The following is a 23,237-nucleotide window of genomic DNA, read 5'->3' as shown; positions in this document are numbered from 1 at the left end:
ATAAAAGTTGTGGCCTGCTTTTACCCACCTCTGAGGTCCAGACTGTGTTGTTTCCACCTTCCTCTTGAGCTACAAATATGCATTTGCCTGCTCAAACTCTGATTGCTACTGCATTTTGTGTGTGCGCAAGGTTCTTAGGTGCTCTTGAAAACAACGGAAGCCTTTTCCTGAATGCCGATGAGGTATCTCTGAATCTTTGCTTTTTGCAGGAAGCTGTTTTTTGTGGCAGAAAAGGTGGCGAAGATGTGCAGGAGCTCTTACTGCTGTTTTATTTCCACTCTTTTGGCATAAGCAATGAACATGTGGTGGAAGTATGCATGGAAATAAAAGGTGACATTATTAGCAAAAATGAAATAGAACTGGATTTCTTTCGGGGAGCGTATAGAATTGCAACCGCTTCCTTTCCTGACAGAGAGGTAGCTTTTCATTGTTTGCTTGTCATCCCATCCATTATCTAAACAACCATATCCTTAAAAAAAAAGTATTATGGCACCTTATGAATAAATTTATTCTGCTACTTTTCTTAAAGTAGCCATCCTTGAACAAATGTTCAGGCTTATCTGCTTGGGTCTGAATGACGACAATAGCTTGCTGCTCAACTACAAGATGTTAATTATCACATAACATCACTTTGAAAAGAGCATTATAAACTCTCTGCCTGTCATAACCCTTTCACATTCTCCCTTCTTAATGTCATGAGTAGGACACTTTATTCTGATTCTTAGCTTTTATTTCAGTACACAAAATAAATTATCTGCTAGCTGGGTATTTTTTCTCATATATATATATTGTGATGGGATGGTGAGCTGCTTGTGCGTAAAATCCTAGTCCCTCAGAGTTTGGCTAAGTCCACAAACCTCTGTCTGTGACGGAGCTCCTTAAGCATGGCTCCATCAGTCGCTCGTTGAATCGGACAGTGGGCATTTACGGAACTTCTTCCAGCATAAAAGCTCCTTAACGGAAACGTGTCTTCTGGACTCTCGGCGTGACAGTTTCCGGCGAGGAGTGGGTGTCCCTATAGGAGGTCCTGAAACCTCCCCACTGTTCTCGCTTGAAGTGTCTCTGAGCCCTCCCTCCGACTCACTTTCCCTTGGAACTCCACTTCTCCCCCTGCTGGTTCCCTCCTCAGCTGAATGGTCTCTCTCACCCTCCGTGAGCCCTTTCACCTCCTGCGCCTCAGTTCCCTGACATATATGTACTACAATTTAATGTTCAATTAACAGTATGCACCAACACAAAGTACATGTGAATAAAGCAGGTGTCTCCTAAGAATCTAAATGTAGGATTCATTTTCTTTTCTATCCAAATTCCATTATTATACTCCTCCTCTGACTTTATAAAGAGGACTTTAATCAGCATATTACATTATATACCTTAGGGATCCATGTGTGCGTGTGTGCGCTTCTGGATGCACACGTCGGACACATTAACATTGCATGCCCTCAACCTAGAAGTACCAGCATCACTTAGCTTCAGTGAACGAAGGCCTTCTGAGCATCCTCAAAGCATCATTTTTATCAGAGCAACTGATGAAGGCAGAAGCTGGAATGTTTGCTGTAAGAATTTAACATTTCTGCTTTGTTAGTCAATGTAATAAGCAGATGTTTTTAGTGATTAACTGCATCGTGGCAGGATCCAGAGCAAATGTGTGAGAGGTGGTATGCTGGGGTGTGTTTGTGTGTTATGTGTTTGAGAACCGCAGTGGGTGCTGTTGCCTGGCAGCAGCAGGGAAAACCTTGCTTCCATCATGGGCTGAGTAAGATCCTGCTACTCAGCCTTTCCTCTATTGCTTCTGAGGACAATAGCAATGAATGCCAAAGCTGAGGGCAGGGCCATAGCTTGGGGTCATGCTTTGCAAGCAGAAGGTCCCAGGTAGGGCCCAGAAAGAGATTCCTGGGCTGAAATCCTGGAGGATTTCTGCCAGTCTATGTAAGCAACACTCACCTAGGTGGACCAGTGGTCTGACTTGGCACAGTGGAATCTCGGTTTTTGAACGTCTCGGCTGCTGAATGTTTCAGAAGCCAAACGCCAAAAACCCAGAAGTGAATGCTTCCATTTTCAAATGGGCCTCAGAAGTAAAACAGCTTCTGAGGCACGTTTATCAATTTTCCACATTGAACTTGCTGGCAGCCCTTTGATCCTTGGTTTTCAAACGTTTCAGAAGTCGAACGGACTTCCAGAATGGATTACGTTTGAAAACTGAGGTTCCACTGTATAAGGCAGCTAACTTTACATGGGAGAGGGGGAGCAACAAGAAATGTACCAGCCTTTTCACCAACTATCACTTTTTTGTGATAATTCCTTGTAAAGCATATTGTGTGACCTTCAGAACTCTAAAGTAGGATAGAAGTATTTTAGCATCATCAAATGTAGTTTTATGAACAACCTTATGTTAATGCAGCACAATAAGGGAGATATGAAAAAGTCCAGTATAAGATTATTGTGTCTAGGTATAGAGTTTACATAATGGTAGTCTTAAGAAGGTAAAGGTAAAGGTACCCCTGACCATTAGGTCCAGTCGCGGATGACTCTAGGGTTGCAGCGCTCATCTCACTCTATAGGCAGAGGGAGCCGGCATTTGTCTGCAGACAGCTGTGTGGCATGACTAAGCTGCTTCTGGCGAACCAGAGCAGCACATACAAACGCCGTTTACCTTCCCACAAGAGTGGTACCTATTTATCTACTCGCACTTGACATGCCTTCAAACTGTTAGGTGGGCAGAAGCTGGGACGGAACAATGGGAGCTCACATGGAGATTAGAACTGTCAACCTTCTGATCGGCAAGCCCTAGGCTCTGTGGTTTGTTATTTGTTATTCATGCCATCCTAATGGAATTATTGCCACATTTACTGAACAAAGTTAGCATTTGGTCAAAAGTTCCCGTCACAAGGTTTCCTGTTCCTTTTTAAAAATAATAATCATGATTTATTTTTATTATTGATGTCTAGTCTTGTGGATAGAGGGTTAAAAGGTTTTCTAGCCATTAAACACATACTGGACAGTGTATATTTTATTGTTTCGGAGCCATGAAAAAAGATTGCGCATGTAAGGAATGGGAACTCATAACAGAGCGCTCATAAAAAGAAGATGAAATAAATTGAAGAAAGATGAAGCAATTGCTAGCTACTTTCTTGAGAAGCTAATAATCTTTATCTTCTTCTCTTGAAAAGCAGGAGGAGCGCCATGAACTATGAATGGCATTACTGTAGGTACGTCCAGGATCTGCAACAGAACCAACATTATTCACATTGAGATAGTTCTATGACGCCGGTGTACTCGTGTTTCCTTTAAATCAGGGGTCGGCAAAGTTTTTGTGGCTTGGGCCACTTCACAGTCCCACAGACGCTCCTTCCGGCACAGAGGAGGTGTGCACAGCTTCCCATTGGAGCTTCCTGCAGCCAATGGGAAGCCAGCCAGTGTTGCAGAAGGCGGTCACCGCTCTGCTCTGCGCCGGTTTAGCACGGTGCACGACAGACAACCGAGCGGGTGGCGGGGTTCCCCGAGTGGGCGGGAAGGGTCCAGGGGCCGGTTAAATTACCCCCATGGGCCTTGAGGTATCCTTGAAGATGGGTGCTTTTAATAGATGCTTTATATTTATATATAGTACTGGCTGTTTTTAGCTGTTCCTATTTCATCTGTAAGCCATCTTGATTCCTTTTGCAGGGGTATTTCATGTATTTCCAGTTGCCTCCAATTCTAAAAATGAAATTTAAGAGGAATTTGAACTAAGGGGAAGAAGGAAAACTTATTAAGAAATCCCAGATGTTAATAGGATGAGAATAATTTCTGCAGAATTCATACATCTCTAGAAGAAGCTGTAGTCCTCCTCCAACATTATGTATCAAATACCCATCTGTATTCTCAATTGTATCCAATGTTAGTCCCGTTCAAAATAGATCCATTGAACACAATGGAAATTACTAATTTATGCCTTTTAATTTCAATGGGAGTACTCTGAGTATAATTTAGTCAGATACAATCTTCTGGGTTTAAGTTTTCTCTTTGTCTTGCTGTTATTTCCTGATAAATAATCTGTGGATGGCATGCCCTTTTGGCCTAAAACCATGTTTCCTTCAACTGTTTTCAACAAACATTTTCTCCATCATTTCACTTCCTTCTGTCAAGTATACTTATGCCAGCAATCAATTAAATTCAGGCTGACAAGGGCCAGAGATGCATTAAGCCTGTAGCTCACATAAGTTCTCAAACAAATAGGTTTTCAGCTATGGCATTACCATGGATGTATACACCTGAAAATAAAAATATTGCCTCTTCGCAGCTTCTTCAATAACAACTCAGTGAACTGGATTTTATAGGGATAGAAAAGACCTCTGTCTTTCCTAGCACTAGGCTGTACCACTTCTGTCAAACTGGTGCTAGCCTATACCACTTCAGATTGCAAATGGAGGCTCATGATGGAATATCCATGTGAAAAAGAAACCTGTAGCATGTTAACAACAACAACAACAACAACAACAACAACAACAACAACAACAACAACAATTTATACCCCACCCATTTGGCTGGGTTTTCCCAGTCACAACAAAGACATGCTAGAACCCTTCTTCCTTTTATATAGCCTTCTCCCCAAGGAAGTAATATTTTTGTATGGAGGAGTATTTAATCATAACATCCCCCATTTGCAGTCTGAAGTGGCACAGCCCAGGTACAGGCCTGTGTTAGACCAGGAACAGATCTATAGATGAGATTCTGTTTGGTAGTAAGTACAGTTACAGAAGGTTGGATATCTTTTTTTACTAGTTACATCTAGACATCCTTTTTTGTCTTCCAAATCTACTCAAAGTAATGACTTAGTTATATGGGTTCCTCAAAACAGTGCCACAGGGAAGGGATGAATAAATCTGTCCATTTCAGTTTCCATTTTTTCTGACTGAAGCTCAGTTCACCACCATTCCACAACAGTTTGTGACTTAAAAAAGAAAAGAAAGAAACCTAACAAAAATGTGTCTGCATTTGAGTGAACATTTATCATAATATACCTATTTGTGGTCCCAGTTGCAGTGCCACCCTCTCCGTGCAGTGGCTATAGCTAAGTGTGGCATTCGTACAGAGCCCCCGGTCATTTCACGGATTATTGACCTGTACACCACTACTTAATTCTTCCGCTGCCACTGATTTTGTGGGGAAAAAACAGGGTTCCCCGGTGAAGTATTGAGTCTCAGTCAGGTAGAGTTAACAATGAAGATTAAAGTTTATTTCAAACACAAACAAATTTTAAAATATATTTGAAACACTGACACTCTATTCCCTCTCAGTCTTGTCCCTGTCTCTAACTCACTCTGACTCCTCTATCTCCCCCCCCTCCAAAGTACCAACCGAACTAACAGTCAAAACCTCTGGGCTGAGCCTCAAAATCAGGTAGGCTCCACCTCCAGGCTTTCTTATTGGTCAGCCTATTAACCCTTTCTCTCCCCCAATACAAACATATCCCCAAAGAATGGGCAAACGCCACACTAAAGTATAATGAACAAATTCAAGCAGACAACGGTCTGGGCTAGAAATGTCCACAACTTGATGGATTCCAGATGTAGGTGGGTTTTGGCTCAGGCATTGGGTGTCTAGTGGACCCCTGACTGACCTGTTTGAATTTAGGAATTGGGCAGGCAGTCCTGCTCTGCAGCATGGCCAGCCAGGGAGATTCCCAACAGATGACCAAGACTCTGTGTCCCAGCTGCCCGGCATGGCAGCTGCCATTTTGCAATCAATTTCCCCTAGTATCATTTATGTTTGTGTGTTGTTGTCACTCGTATAAGCACCCTTATGCCCACACTTCATGTGATACAGGTATTTTTGCACATAGTGTTTGCCAGGAGAACTGCATCATAAAATCTGAAGAAGTGCACATTTCGAAGGGAAGTTGTACTTTGGTTCACATATTGATTTAAGAAGTGTGAATTAGATATTTTCTCATAAAATGCAAACAAAATCGAAATTCTCCTCTAACCCTAGTTATATACAAGTCCTTCTTGTATCCAAAACAAAAAAAGAACAAAATCCAACATTTCTATCTGCTTATGTGACACATAGCATCTTTGAAGGCTGCCATTTAACCAGTTCTCCTGTTTACTTGTCCTTTTTTATGCTTCCTTCCTTGGAAGTGTAGCTATTGAGTGAAGGGCAGCAAGAACTGCTGCCTAAGGAAACTGTCAGATTTCCATCAGTTTATCATCAATTCCCAAATCAACATACAAACAAGCCTCTCCCTTCCAAAGGAGCAATAAATTGCTTTAGTGAAAGATCATATATTGTCCAACACACTAGGAAGCCTGACTATTGCAGGGAATTGTTGTAAACAAACTGCTCTATTTTCTGTGTATATATGAGCCTTCTCAGCTAGAGCTGGGGTGAAGTTTATAAAGGTTTATTTGGGGCAAGTGATGAACTGGATTAAGTGTGTGTATACAACAGATGTGTGTTCCATTTTCAGTTCTTTAGTGAATAGAATAAAAACATAGCACCAGTGCTTGTTAGTGAACCAGAAAACCTTGAAAAGAACCAAGTAAATGTTCAGATTATATAAAAGAAACAGATGTTTGCATTGGTCAGGTGTGGGGAAGCTTTGGTCCTCCAGATGTTGCTGAGCTGCATCTCCCATCATCCCAGGCCATTCCCCATGCTCGCTAGGACTTATGGAAGTTGTAATTCAGCAGCATCAGAAGGTTTGAAGGTTCCCCACACTTGGCAAAGATAGTATGGTAGCTGTTGAGTAGACTGGCCACTTAGCCACCACCACCACCCCAAAAGGAGGACAAGGTAATACAAATTTGCGTCATTTACATGTATAAGAAAATGCACATTTAGAAATAATCACTGGGCTTTAAACAGAAATACAACTCACATGCCAGAGCATCGAGAAAACAATATAGTGAATCAATAATGTTTTTATTAAAAAAAGAATTGCAAAAGTTGCAGGTAAAGATAGAAACCACACACACACACACACACACACACAGACACACAGACACACACCAAGAATGGGGCAAGGTGTTTATTCAACAGAGATCTGATTCTAAGGAAGATCTATGTTTTGTTTTGTTTTAAAAGATATTTATTAGAATTTTACAAAATGAACAAGAAAAAAGAAAAATACAAAATAAAAATAGATTTAAAAAAAGACAATTCCATCTTTTCATCACTTTCTTTCATCTGCTTATTTCCCGGACCTCCTCACACCTCCCTTTTTGTATTCCAGTTCAATTTGTTAGTTCAGCAAATCCTTTCCCTTCTTTGTTTATCCTAATCTTTAATCTTAAAATAATGTAACATTAATTTTTTGTCTGTTAATAATCCATTTTTTCCATACTCCTTATAGTACTATAGCTAAAAACCACATAACTTTCATCCAACATCATTTTAACACTCATTAATTTTACAATATTTCTGTAGATAATCTTTAAATTTCTTCCAATCTTCTTCCACCAACTCTTCTCCCTGGTCTCGGATTCTGCCAGTCATTTCTGCCAGTTCCATGTAGTCCATCACCTCCATCTGCCATTCTTCCAGGGTGGGTAGATCTTGTGTCTTCCAATACTTTGCTATGAGTATTCTTGCTGCAGTCGTGGCATACATAAAGAAAGTTCTATCCTTCTTTAACACCAATTGGCCCACGATGCCCAGGAGAAAGGCCTCTAGTTTCTTCAAGAAGGTATATTTAAATACCTTTTTCATTTCATTATATGTAATCTCCCAGAAAGCCTTAATCCTTGGGCACGTCCACCAAAGGTGAAAGAATGTACCTTCAGATTCTTTACATTTCCAACATTTGTTATCGGGCAGATGGTAGATTTTTGCAAGCTTGACTGGAGTCATGTAAGGAAGATCTATGAGAGGATTTGAGAAAGGAAGATGAAAAAAGGGTTAAGCTTCTATCTTTCTTATATCATATTGGAAAACAGACAGACCATTTCCCCAGATATATATACTGTAAATTAAAGATCTAGGTGTATTTTCACAACCTGTTTTGCATAGAATATAGGAAACTGCTTTATATCAGGTTAGACCATCTAGCTCAGTTTTGTCTACACTGATTGGCGGTGGCTTTCCAGAATTTCAGATCAGAGTCTCTCCCAGCCCCACTTGGAGCTGCAAGAGATAGAACCTGGGACCTTTTGCATGCAAAGCAGATGTTGTATCACTTAGCTACAGTCCTTCCAAATCTGGAAGTGCAATCCACAGAGAAAAAGGTGGTATTTGAAGCAATCCCAAATACCAAACTCCAGTCCCACAGCAATTTTATCTGACTCCTGGTGTAGTCATCTGAAGGCAGCCTTGTTCAGGGAAAGTGTTTAATGTCTGATGTTTCACTGTTTTAATAGTCTGTTGGAAGCTGCCCAGAGTGGCTGGGGCAACCCAATCAGATGGGCAGCGTACAAATAATAAATTGTTGTTGTTGTCATCACTATCCTGGTTGTCTAAAGAACATCTTTATTCATTTATTTGAGGATTACGCCCACCCCTTTTGTGGAACACAGTGGTGATAGCTCTCAAAAACTTTAGTACGTCCAGTGCTTTTTTTCTTTAAAAAAATGTTTAGGAGTATTCTCATTTTCCTACTCAGATTGAAATCCTGCCCCTCAATGAGGCCAAACTTAGATTCACAAAATATTTAGGATTATGCGTCCCCCCAGAAAAAAAGCACTGAGTACGTCTATGTCACTAGACATGTAATGTGCCACCAACTACCAAATAACAAAACCCCCAGTATATTACTCATTATAAATATTTAGCCTCCAGATTCCTTACAGTTTGATTAAAGTAGCTTTTTTATTAACAATGTATAATAAAAGAAAGTTATTTGGCATCTCTGATATTTATAGAACTGTTCAAATACACTTACAATAATGAAAACAGAGTACAGATTATGGTAAAGTAAATGAATTCAGTTTAGTTAATCATCATTTTTACAAAGTTGCAAATTAACATAACAATGACAACTAGAGTTGTCACTGACTTAATAGCCAGTGGTTAAATACTCACAATTAATCATTATTAATACATAATTTGTGGTGATCAATCATGTTTGACAGTGCAACCAGAGCTGGCCACTCCAAAGGGCATTAGTAATTGTACAGAAGCTATGAAAACTTGCTCCTTAATTTCCTATTCTAATCTACTATTATGAGTCATCATTGACACATGTCTGGGTTTGCTTAGACTTGTGTCATCAGAATTAACCTTGACAGGTGAGAGGTGAGATTTAACAGAGACATACAAATTGAATGCATGCCCCATGCTTGTCTCGGGCATCTGCCTATTTGCAGATTATATCTGATGCTTAAATGCTGAAACCATGTGGCTCCTTATCAGCAGGATCTCTCTTATATTTGATGTTCCACAGTAACCCTTAAACTCAAGTCTGATGACAATATGATCCGTGTACCAAATTAAAACTGCAGATAGCACTTTTTCCTGGGGCTACCACAAAAGTATACAGCTTTATTGCACTGGAAAATCAACAGTTCTGAGCATGGACTTCTTATAGTTCGTGAATGTAGAACACATCGCCCTCCAAATGCTGTTGGACTCCAACTCCCGTCATTCTTGAAAATTGGCCATGCTGGCTGGGACAGATGGGAGTTGGAGTCCAATAACATATGGAGAACCACAAATCCCCAACCCCATTTTAGATGCTCTATATTACTATCTCTTCTTCTATAAAATATCTGTATACCACTATTCTTTATTTTTTAAAAAAATCAATGCAATTTCAACTAAATTAAGGTGGCTATAGGCAATTCGGCTGATTTTATTAAGGAGGATAAGCACACTAGACTCCTGGGACTCAGCTAGATTGGCAAAGAATACATAAGAATACAGTGGTACCTTGGTTCTCATATTTAAGAAGAGAAGAAGAAGAGTTTGGATTTGATATCCCGCTTTATCACTACCCGAAGGAGTCTCAAAGCGGCTAACATTCTCCTTTCCCTTCCTCCCCCACAACAAACACACTGTGAGGTGAGTGGGGCTGAGAGACTTCAAAGAAGTGTGATTAGCCCAAGGTCACCCAGCAGCTGCATGTGGAGGAGCGGAGACGCGAACCTGGTTCCCCAGATTACGAGACTACCACTCTTAACCACTACACCAAACTGGATATTTAATCCACTCCAGGAGTCCATTTGACTCCTGAAACTGTTTGAAAACCAAGGCATGGCTTCCGATTGGCTGCAGGAGCTTCCTGCACTCAAGTGGAAGCCATGGAAGCCACGGAAGCCACGTTGGATGTTGGGCTTCCCAAAAATGTTCGCAAACTGGAACACTCACTTCTAGGTTTGCGATGTTTGGGAGCTGATTTGTTTGACAACTAAGCAGTTCAACTACCAAGGTACCACTGTATTAGGAGAGTCTGCTGGATCAGGTCAGTGACCAATGAAGTGCAACATCCTGTTTGTACAGTGACCAACTAGATGCCTGTGGGAAACACACAAGAGGAACCCGAGCACAACAGTACTCTCCCTTCCTGATGTCTCCAGCAATTCAGAAGCATTGCTGTCTGACTGCGGAGGCAGAACATAGCCATCATGGCTGGTAGCTTTTGATAGTCTTGTCCTCCATGATTGTATCTAATCCTCTTTTCAAGCTATCCATGTTGGTGCCCATCACCGCCTCTTTTGCAATGGAGTGCCATAGTTTAACTGCATGCTGCTTGAAGAAGTACCGGTACTTCCTTTTATCTCTCCTAAATCTTCCAACAGCCAGCTTCATTGGATGTCTATGAGTTTTAGTATTCTAGTGTCATGCATATATTAGTGAAAATAATATGAAAGTGAATTACATTAGGCAAAATTATGTACAAACATGTCTATGCAGGAGGAATTCTCACGAAAGTACTGGTGAAGTTTCATAAGGACTCTTTTTTAAAAAAAGAATGGCAAACTGAAGAGGCTATGTAGAGAACACATGCAGTGTTAGAATTCCTGTTCCATGATTGCAGTCATGGGATTTTTGTCTATCACATGACGGTATATGTTTTGACTTCACAGAGGGGAAAGTGATGGTGACAGGATGTTTGTGTTACTGTGTTCCATGAAGTGGGACTATTGTTCTTTGTTCTTTTTCTCTTTGCTGTCTGATGCTAGAGAGAGAGGGAGCCATGTTGCAGTGCTCCGTGTGTGTTTATATGTAAATAAAGTAGATTAGCCAAAATGCTGAGTTGCTGAGGTCTGTTATGCATGGTGCGCAAACTCTGCGGATCCCTAAGTGTGCCGGTGTCGGTTGGCATCAGTCGCTGTGATGTTCAGGCTGAAGAAAGCTTTTGAAGCTCCCAAACGATCGACCAGGAGGGAGGGAACATGCCAGTCGGGCATGTGTCTCTACCAGGGTCCTACTCGCGTGTAGGCTGAGCTCCTGGCATGAAGAGCTGCGGGGGGGTGTTAAGTCCCGATTCATGAGCAGAAGTCTGCTGAGGAATCAGAAGTCTGTCCTGCTCACACACAAGCAGCACTGAATACAACCCTTTGCTTATTAAACTTTGCTTATTTTCTTGGCTGTGGGGGATGCCAAACACAGCTTTTTACAGATATGGCTCAATATTACACTGCAATGCACAAGTTATTCAAATTCTGCAGTTATTACACTTCGAGGGGAAAAGTTCTCATGAGATTTGGAAAGAACACTCATAATGAGTTAGGACTTGGGGCTCCGTTTGCTTTCTTTGTTTCTCAAACTTTAGTATGAAATTTGGAAATTCAGTACACTTACAAAAGTGATGCAGTTTGCTAGCGGGCATCTTTTGAAGTTAAATGTCTTTATAGCCTGCTGTAGAACTGACAAGTGGACTCCATACCAATATTTTAGTTTCTGCAAGAAAAGCAATATAGCTGTTTGGAAGCAACTGTTTGCACCTATATCCTCTCACTCTGTGACTATCTTTAGGAGGAGGTTTCAGAATAATATGCACATTGTGTACATTTTGAAACTGAAGCTTTTGACAAGAGATAGTAGTACACTGTGTATTCTCAGAGCAAGATAAGAGTAGTAGGCAGGTCACACAACAGGAAAGCCATCTTACTTGTCATTAGTATCTGTACTTTTAACCTCATGTTGTCAAAAACAGTAACCTGGTTTTCATATAATGTGCCTAAACAATTGGGAAATGTTCAAATATCATGGCCATTAGATCCTTTTTAACAAACTCCCGGGTTAAAAATGAAGCCACAATACAACTAACGACATATGAAATAATAATAGCAGGAGAAAATATAATAACAAAAGGACTAATATCACCTTTGTATAATTCTATTATAGAGTTTCAATTCTGCTCCCATCAAAATTAGATTAGGTGGTGGGAATTGAATTGGGACTTAGAAATTGAAGAAGAGGCATGCAACAGACCATGGACAATAGCGCCATGAAAATCCTCATCAGCAACAACCAGAAAAAGAGCCCTTAAAATTGTGCATGGCAGGTACTTAACATTTAGATACCTAGCCTATATAAAACCAAACAGTTACCCCATGTGTTGGAGAGAATGTCCCACCATAGGGACATATCAGCACATGTGGTGTGAGTGTCCAAAACTAGAAAAGTTCTGGAAATATGTATTTACAAAAATATCTCTGATCACAAGATACCCCCCATGTCTTCAGGACTGGCTCCACTTAACTTGTATAGTCAATCCATGTTGCAACTTAGGAAAAAATAACTCATAAACCATCTGTTAACTGCTGCAAGAACTGCTATTACCAGGACATGGAAATCTTTACAATTATTAAATACGGGCAAATGGATGAATGCCATTTGGCAAATTGTGTTATTGGAAAAGTTGACACAAAAATTAGAAGTAGCAAGAGTCCAAAAGAAACACAACATTTTTTACACAGCCTGGTATGATTTTATTGATTATACAAATAATGATGCATATGGTAGAGTAGTACTCACAGTTTACAGCACAGTCTGGTGTGTAGAAAATGTATATTGTACTTCTTTCCTTTTCTTCCTTCTCCTTTCAGTACAAAACATATTTTACTTGTGGTCACGAATCTAAGCAACATATATTACTATACACCATCTCACATCTGTAATAACTTTGGCATACATATTTTGATACAATTTTGTCAATATATCCAGAAACATTTTTTAAAATTGTTATTTTATTTTACATTTTATGTAATTGTTGCATATCATATCCTCTAATGTAAACAAAGATGTATCTCAATGCAACCATGTTCAATAGTTAAAAAATGAACATCAATTTTTAAAAAATCTTTGTTATAAAAAGAGGGGCAACAGGGTAATGGGAAGGGTCAAGGGAAAGGTATGTGACAACACTGAGCTCTGTCCTCCAACCCTTTGCCATTTGCTTCATGCGCCCAAAATTTTATCCATAAGGTACCCACCTCACTCTTCCTAATGATAGGGCTGGCCCTGTATGCACACATAAGCACACCCAGTGTTGAAATTGTAAACTATTTACAGAAGAATGAATGACATTTTGATGAATGTTGGCATGTGGACAATATGAGTAGGCCCTAGGAACAATGAAAGACACTAGGGTCTAATGATTTCAAAGGAGACTTCCCTTTGTTCTGGTGTCTGTCCTTGGTCGACATTCTGTGAAAATAACTGAAGTAAACTCAGACCACAGAAAGCAAATATAGTTCAGTAAAGGGCAAACAATGCCTTCAGCTTCTCTTTTGGATTTTCTCAACCTTTTTTCATCCTCACTCAGGGAATAAATGAAAACAATGTCAGAGTATGTCAGTAGAATAATTCACAGAGCAAGTACGTTGTGAGCCAGAGAGAGTTTTCCAGGCCAAGGTGTTATCTCTTTTGCTCTTGAGGGTAGATAAATTATTGTCAGTTACTAGACTACTTAAACATTATGTATTCCTCTGAGTAGGTGAGTACTGCAAGCCCATTCACATACAAAGAGCAGCTTTGAAATTCAACCCAGAAGCCAAATTTCCAGTTGATATTCCATGGTGTTCAGTTAACTATTTGATTGAGCTACAGTTCAAGATTGCCAGTGTGGATCTTGGGGTTTTTTTTAGTAACGATTCTTTCCCACTTACTCAAATTGCCCTCACAGACATGAGCCTGCTATGCTACAGCATGATAACTTTGCATTGAAGTTCAATTAAGACTTTCAGGTGCAGCTAGAGAGCTTGCCATTAACCAAGATCTTCAATTCAAATTCTGTCTTCAAAAGTGCTTCCAACCTCCCCCTATTTGAGTCCACACCAATGGTCATGAGGAGGACTCCTTGGATGAAGGGAAAATATATAAATGTAATAAATAAAAATAAATATTTATAAATAAATTCTTATTCCATCATAAGGATTCAAAAGTCTGGTGGCTCTCAATTTATCTAGTCCATCAAGACCTACACTTTATCCATCTCATATTTGTTGTTGTTTAGTCGTGTCCGACTCTTCGTGACCCCATGGACCAGAGCACACCAGGCACTCCTGTCTTCCACTGCCTCCCACAGTTTGGTCAAACTCATGCTGGTAGCTTCCAGAACACTGTCCAACCATCTTGTCCTCTGTCGTCCCCTTCTCCTTGTGCCCTCCATCTTTCTCAACATCAGGGTCTTTTCCAGGGAGTCTTCTCTTCTCATGAGGTGGCCAAAGTATTGGAGCCTCAGCTTCACAATCTGTCCTTCCAGTGAGCACTCAGGGCTGATTTCCTTAAGAATGGAGAGGTTTGATCTTCTTGCGGTCCATGGGACTCTCAAGAGTCTCCTCCAGCATCATAATTCAAAAGCATCAATTCTTTGGCGATCAGCCTTCTTTATGGTCCAGCTCTCACTTCCATACATCACTACTGGGAAAACCATAGCATTTACTATACGGACCTTCCATCTCATATAGACCTATACTATTCTATTCCATCTCATATAGACCTATATTATTTTGAGTTCCAATAGAGAAGTAGGGGAAGGGCTGTAGCTCTGTTGTAGAGCATGTGTTTGGTATGGTTCTATCCCTAGCTTCTTCAGGCAGAGCTGGGAGAAACTCATTGTCTGAAATCCTGGAAAGCCACCACCAGGTAGCATAGACAATAATGATTTAGATGGACCAAGAGTTGTAACCTGTATAAGGCAGCTCCTAACCTTCAGGGCACCCATCACGGTTCTCTGTTCTTCTTCTCTGTGCTTCTGCCTGACCTCTTCTCCTCTAGAAGGATCAATCCTGCAGCTGCTCCTGATCACTCATCTAGGTCTGCCTGGGGATCATGGAACTCACTTTGCTCAGTGCGGAAGGGACTTCCAGTCTACTTTTATCACTTGCAGTGCTTAAAGCCAAAACACAGATTCCAAGAGCTCTACTCCAGCAATCAGTTTCCCCACTATAGACATGTTCTCAGCACATGGACAGCTTTGAGGGGACAGTATGGGGCACAACATCTAGAACAGCCTTTATCTCTTCTCTCACACAATTATGCACAGCCCTAGACCAAAGCAATCCTCTTCCTTGGATGAGGCACTGCCAGGTTCTCAGGTCAGTTTGGCTCCTGACAGATTGTCACTTAGCTGTTTCGAACATTCAAGAAAACCTATGTGGCAATTGGAAAGGAAAGTTTCATCTACCTCCTGCTGCAAAGGAAAAAAATACTGATCTCTCTTTTTAAAAAAAACATATACTTTATCTGCAATCTCCCAAGTGTAATGAAATTGTTGCTAAGCCGGATCGCATGTTATATCAAATGTTCAAGGTGTGGGGACTATAGACAATCATGAGGGACTGTTGACAGTGTCTTATGCATCTTGATAATGCCTAAACATATGGCAATAGACCGTCTAACCCAGAAACTCTCCGTATGTTCAGGAATTCAGCAGATGTATAAGGGATTTCAAAATATATTTTGTTGCGCACTCACTGTAACATATTCAAATCCTGACATTCATAGAGGCTCAGCATCTTGTATTAGTTCCAGATAATTAATGATTTTATAGGGAATACTTGGCTTTTCTCAGTGGTACAAAATGGGTTTCACTCCCTTTGAGGTATCTGTGAACCACCACCATTACACCCTGAGAAATGTCACTAGTGTTCAGGACATGAAGAGACCTGCTGAATCAGGTCAAAGGCCCATTCTTTTTCCCACAGTGGCTGGCCAGCTACCTCTCTGAGAAGCCCACAACCAAGGCAGGAAGGCAATTGATCTCTCTTGCTGTTGTTCCCCAGCAACTTGTATTCAGAGGCATGGTACCCCTGAACCCAGAGGCTCCATGACTAATAGCCATGGACACGCTAATCCTCCTTTTGTCTTTAGCCTAGCATCCAAAGCTACTTAAAGCCTGGAATCTGCCCAACACACTTTTTAAAAATCCATCTAAGTTGGTGGCCATCATCACATCTTGTGGAAGTTAATTATTTGGCTGTTTCACCTGAGCTTACTAAAGTCACCACTGCCAATTCACTTCAGATTTTACTCTAGGCACAATTTTGATCTGCTTGCAGTGATGCCTTTATAGAGATGAGGAATAAACGTGATCCAGTTTGCATTTAAAGATGTACCTGCCTCACAGCCCAACAAGACAATGACAAAAATCCACCAACAGCATACAAATCAATATGGCTAACCTGATCCAAAACACCCACCCACCCCACTCACACGAAAACAATGATCGCCACAGCCAATCACAAACAAACAACCACACCCTAGGCCAACCCCAACCTCTCTCACCACCAAAGGAAGACAAATGAATAGCACAGAACCTGCACAAGTGACGCTGACACAAAACCCCACATATATTAAGTATAATAGAAACATCGCCACCCAACCCAACCCCGACCCATCTTCCCCCCCTTCCCCTTCTTCTTACTAATGTCTCAACAAATGAAATTGATCTGTAAAAAAAAGTTACTTGGAGGGGGGGAAGGAGAGAGAGAGAGAGAGAGACATTGCACATACTTTTGTAAACTAAGAAAATATTTAATAAAAATAAATAAATAATAATAATAATAATAATAATTTATTTATATCCCACCCTCCTCAGCCGAAGCCAGGCTCAGAGCGGCTAACAACAGTAAAATGATAAAACATTCTTAAATCAGTTCATTATAAAATCAGTTCAAATCAGATTAATGGCAACCATTGGGCTAGAGTTCTGTGAGGATTGCCAAAGGAGGGGGTCAGGCTGTGCCCTGGCTAAAGGCCTGGTGGAACAGCTCTGTCTTACAAGCCCTGCGGAAAGATGTCAAGTCCCGCAGGGCCCTAGTCTCTTGTGACAGAGCGTTCCACCAGATTGGAGCCACAGCTGAAAAAGCCCTGGCTCTGGTTGAGGCCAGCCTAACCTCTCTGTGGCCTGGGACCTCCAAGATGTTTTTGTTTGAAGACTGTAAGGTCCTCTGTGGGACATTAAAAAAGATGTATCTGCCTTTCCAAAATATGTCATCCAGAATGCAGTCATCTTTCAAAATCTGCACTTACCCAATTTCTGCAGTGCATCTCTGCAGCCAAGTAATGTGTACAACACTGTACATACTAAAGTATGGATAGAAATGCACGTATTAACAGAAATAACACCCAAAAATACACCTTATTAGGGAAAACTGCTTTGCAAACATGCAGATTAGGCAAAATGACATACAAACATGCAATTTATAAGATAATTGAATTAACGTGTTGATTATCTTTTTCAAAAAATAAATAAATCACAAATTGGTATGGGAATCTGGAGAACTGGAAAGTAGAAGAAAAAAGAAGAAGAGAAACCGACAATGACAGATTCTCCTATCCTTAAAACTGTGCTAGGATGAGATGAAATAGGCTTTTAAATAAGAAAGTGAAGGCTATTGCCCTCACAGCCCCGCTTGTAGTTCTGGTTTGATGTTTCTTGGAGGAAATGAACTTCTCCTGTAATCCAGCAAGGCATAGCTTATGTTCTCATGCCTATATAGCAAGATGACATTCAAGTCTTTATGGTACATTTTGCGGCTGATAATTTAGTACATCTTTAAGCTCATCATTGGAACAACAGCCATCGATTTAAGGGGAAGATAATGCAACACCTTTTGGTAGAGATTTGTATCCTATACATGTAAACCAGTTATATAGTTGAACTGTCTCACCTATTTATCATCCTGAAGGAAGCAGAAATGACCCTGTCATAAGATGGAGATCATATACAGGACCACACAACATGCAGTCCCCATTGCATTTTGAAAAGTGATCTATTTTGGCATCTAATATTTATGTCCATTTCAACTCGTGGGCTCATTTTTCATCCGCAGTGCCCTTGGTGATGATGGAAATTAGTTTTATTATGGCTTTCCCTTAAAGGAAAGCCAGGCTTACCGAGAAGGTGAGGAGGGGGGCAAAAAGCATCCAGAGGCATTTGCTCCAAATTGATATGTAAGGAAAGTACATCAATGAATTTCCTGTGGAAGCACAGTGATCTATAATGGTCGCTTGTATTATGCACTTATAAATTACTTTCCTTTGGTGGTGTGGCATTTAAATATATACAGGTCTTTGTAACAAAGCTAGGGGTTTTCAAGACCAAGAAGAGACTGTCAGTACTGCAAGGGTCACCCTGGGAAAAATCACATTGATAGCACTTTTGACAAGCAATCGCTTTTTCTCCCATAGCTGACACATATGTGCTACAAAAATTCATGTGACAGAACAGGTTTGGTTCTTACACAGAATCAGAACAGTGGCTCTGTCAGTGAGTTATAGTGTTGCCCTATTTACAACGCAGCTAGAATCAAAATAGAGACTTTATTAAAAGCTGACCTCTTTTCAGGACATGTTTGGTGGTCAACCATCTAATCCATGTTTGCTTGAATTTTGAACAGCATGACATTGAATTATTTTGCAATGGGATTTTACAGGAAATATGTCTCCCCAGTCTAATATTTTACAATGGGTATTCCTCTGATACTCATCTTTCTCCAAGAGCCACTAGAAATATGCAACCATGTTGACATACTTAATCTCTCTGTCTATCCATTTCTGCAGTGTCTAGAACCTTGAGCAACTATTGAGGCTCTCCTGGTTCTGGTGCAGCCTGAAGAAACTCATCATACAGTGAGCAGGATGAAGGCCTTTTCAGTTGTGATACCCAATCTTTGAAACAGCCTCCTCCCAGAAGTAAGGAAGGAGCCAAAGGTGATGCCGTTTTGGTGCATGTGGAAAATGTACTTGTTTGCTGTGGCTTTAAAATGTAACAAAATAAGAAGCACCTTTCTGGATCAGGCCAAAGGATCCACCTGGTCCTGCACTCTTTTGTCATGGTTGCCAACCGCATGCCCATGGGAATTTTGGAAGCAGAACCTGAGCACAACAGGACTCTCCCCTCCTGTGATTCCAAGGAACTAGTAATCAAAGGTATATTGCCTCCAAAAGTGGAGGGAGAACTAAACCTAGAATGAATGATGGAGAATGAATCCATTGTCTGCATGGAATATGGTGATGCTGAAATCCAGCATCGCCTGAGCTCTGCAAAGTGCGGCTTTCTCCTGATTGAAGTGCAGAGTGTTTGAGGACCGGGACATTCACAGGGAAACCAAAATGCTTGTTTACAAAGCTATTGTACTACCAACCTTACTGTATGCTTGTGAAACATGGGCCACTTACGAACACCATCTCCAACTTCTCGAAAGATTCCATCAATGGTGTCTCCGAAAAATCTTACACATCACTTGGGAAGACAGGTGAACTAATATCAGTGTACTGGATGAAGCAAAGATCACCAGTGTTGAAGCAATTATTCTTCAACAACAACTTCATTGGACTTGTCATGTTGTGCAGATGCCTGATGATCATCTTCCAAAGCAACTACTCTATTCCGAACTTAAAAATGGAAAGCGTAATGCTGGTGGTCAACAAAAGAGGTTTAAAGACTGTCTCAAGGCAAATCTTTAAAAATGTACTATAAACACCGACAACTGCCCACAGGTATGAAGTGTACGGCATGTAATGCCTTAAGAGAGAATATTATGAAAATGATATACAGGTGGTACATGACACCAGTCAAGCTTGCAAAAATCTATCATTTGCCTGATAATAAATGTTGGAAATGTAAAGAAACTGAAGGTACATTCTTTCACCTTTGGTGGACGTGCCCAAGGATTAAGGCTTTCTGGGAGATGATATATAATGAAATGAAAAAGGTATTTAAATATACCTTCTTGAAGAAACCAGAGGCCTTTCTCCTGGGCATGGTCAGCCAATTGGTGTCAAAGAAGGATAGAACTTTCTTTATGTATGCCACGACAGCAGCAAGAATACTTATCACAAAGTATTGGAAGACACAAAATCTCCCCACCCTGGAAGAATGGCAGAAGGTGATGGACTATATGGAACTGGCAGAAATGACTGGCAGAATCCGAGACCAGGGAGAAGAGTTGGTGGAAGAAGATTGGAAAAAGTTTAAAGTCTACTTACAGAAATACTGTAAAATTAATGAATGTTAGAATGATGTTGGATAAGAAGTCAAGTGGTTTTTAGCTATAATGCTATAAGGAATATGAAAAAATGGATTATTAATAGGTTAAAATTTAAGGTTAAAATATTTTAAGATTAAAGATTAGGATAAACAAAGAGGGAAAGGATTTGCTGAACTAACAAATTGAATTGGAATACAAAAAAGGAAGGTGTGAGGAGGTCCGGGAAACAAGCAAATGAAAGATAAGTAATGGAAACATGGAATTGTTTTTAACTGTTTTTATTTTGTATTTTGTATTTTTCTTTTTTCTTTTTTCATTTTGTAATATTTTGAAAATCTTAATAAATATCTTTTATAAACACTGACAACTGGGAAACCCTGGCCTGTGAGTGCTCCAGTTGGAGAACAGCCTTTACCAAAGGTGTCATGGACTTTGAAGACACTCAAACTCAGAACGCAAGGGAGAAACGTGCTAAGAGGAAGGCATGCTTGGCAATTCCACACCGTGATCAACTCCCATCCAGGAACCAATAACCCCACTGTTGAAGGACGTGTGGGTCCAGAATTGGCCTCCACAGTCACTTACGGATTCGTTGTTAAAACCGTGTTTATGGAAGACAATCTTACTCGGCTACAAGTGATTGCCAAAGAAGAAGAAAGAAGATGATCAAGACAGAACCTCACTCATTCTCTTGATGACAGTGCTATACTATCCTAAGCCATGTGAAAATTTCAATCTGCATGTAACACATCTGAATAAGCTTGTGGAGGGGGGAAGGAGTCATTAAGGCATTTTATGCACTTGCTAATCTTCTTATGGGAAACTCACCTGTCCAAGGAAATAGCTGAACCTTTGATACTTCTGTAACCTTTTTGCTACATGTCACCCCTGCAAGCTAATTGTATGACATTGACTTTCTTCGGTTCTTCTACTTGTCAAAATCCAGGAAATATATAAAAGCGTGGAGCAAGCTGCAGATAATAACCTTGCCCTCTGGACCTCCACTGGCAGAGATAATGATTTGGGGTTTGCTAAATATTTGGTCTACACATACGCCAATCTCAACTAGCAAATTGTTTTCCTTCTTAACAGTAGCACAGAAGCCCTCGCTAATGCATTTGCTGCTCATTATTGTTAAGGAGGATAGTCAGTCTAGCACTAACTACCTACTGATCTAAAGCTATTTGTAACAGAGTAAAGATGAGGAGGGAAAGTCAACAATAATAAATCCAGAGTTTCCATACAAACTGAAACTCTAGGGCTTATTCTCCAGGAACTAATGTGATGCCCAGGAACTACATTCAAATGCAAATGACCTCAAGCTTTCTGACAATGGTAAGTCACAATTCCCTGTCTTGAAGGCTCATACTATCAACTGGACAAAGGGAGAGTGAGATCTAGGAATTGCACAGTGATGAAGAATATGTTTGTGCAGATCATTCATTCTTTATACTTGTATTTCCTTCATGTTGTTGTTATTATTACCTGTATACCTTGCATGGAGTTCAAGTTACATGGTCCTCCTTCCACCACTGGTATGCACAACTAGAAAGTGACCTCATTACTTTGGTCTTACTTTATCCAGAGACTTTGATCCCCTGCTGGAGAATCCTTAAACCCAGGGAGGCAGATCTTTATCTGCCACTACCATCTGCCATCTGTGGACCAACTTTGACAAGCTGAGTGGGACAATCCGCATCTATCACCTGAAGTCATTAGGACCTCAAATGATTCACAGTGGGTTGTCCCACCCACCTATCAAAGTTTTGATTGAAGCAGCTGCTAAAAGGGAGCTTTACTTCTTGGTTTTACAGTAATTTCAGTGCAAACCACTTCTAGTTCTGAAGCAAGGTGTACTTGCACCACCCCTTCTGCAATAGCACAAAGCAGTTTGCATCGAAAGCACAGCTTAAATGAAGCTCTATTTTAGCAGCAGTTTCAATGCAACCCATTTTGTGCTGTTGGAGCAAAGCGCACTCTCACTGCCTATCAACAGAAAGTTTATCCAGAGGGTTGTAAGCATATTGAACAAATATTTCAAATTTTACATTTTATGAAGTGGGGGAGGCTGTCAAAGAATAAAGACAAAGGTTTTTATTAAGCAACCCACAAACCACTCATTGATCAGCTGTCAGCAGTAACACAGTTTTCAGGTGGATTTGATCTTCTAGCCAGGTGTTGGACCCTTGGCAGATTTGGCCAAGTGTCATTACACTCTTTCCTCTAGCCGGCCATCAGTAGTGTTGGGCCAGTTGCTGGAATAATCAGTGGTGTCAGAGCCCCAGGTTATGCCTGATGTATGGCAGCAGTTGCCTTGCCACTAAATTCAGGTTAGATCTCTCAGCACAAAGCTATCTAGAATGCACAAGGGAGACATACCTATTTGAAATGACTAAGAGTTCAACTCGTTTTTCCTGGTGTGAGTAAGGGCGAAGGGGGTTTTAAGAAAAGGCAGTCTACATGTTGTAGTGATAATAGCTGGTTTTATTGTATTTGTTTCTTAAAAGAGTTTTTTTTCCCCAGGCAGACTATCACCAAAGCTTCCAAGCGGGGCTGTACCACAAAAAAAACCATTGCCTGCATCTCAAGGTGTTGTGGGAAGACCCAGAGCAGGTTGTCTTACCAAAGTTTGCAAATTATAAGGGTAGTTGGCCTGCCCTTATCCAGAACTGCTTCCAAGTTTGATTTGCACCTGCAAAATACCTGCTCAACCTGTACATTTTTAATAAATCCATTAAGGCAGCATCATTTTCCAGTTCTTTCTCCACATGAAACCAATATTCTAAAGCACAATAGGGGTCTTTTCTATTGTGAGCTACGTTTTCTCTAGGGTAATGTCTCAGGGGCTGCTGGTGATGTTCAGGGCTGGAGTCAAAA

The sequence above is a fragment of the Podarcis raffonei genome, chromosome 9 (assembly GCF_027172205.1).
Source record: "Podarcis raffonei isolate rPodRaf1 chromosome 9, rPodRaf1.pri, whole genome shotgun sequence".
Taxonomy (NCBI): Eukaryota; Metazoa; Chordata; class Lepidosauria; order Squamata; family Lacertidae; genus Podarcis; species Podarcis raffonei.
Note: the sequence above shows the minus strand (reverse complement) of the source record.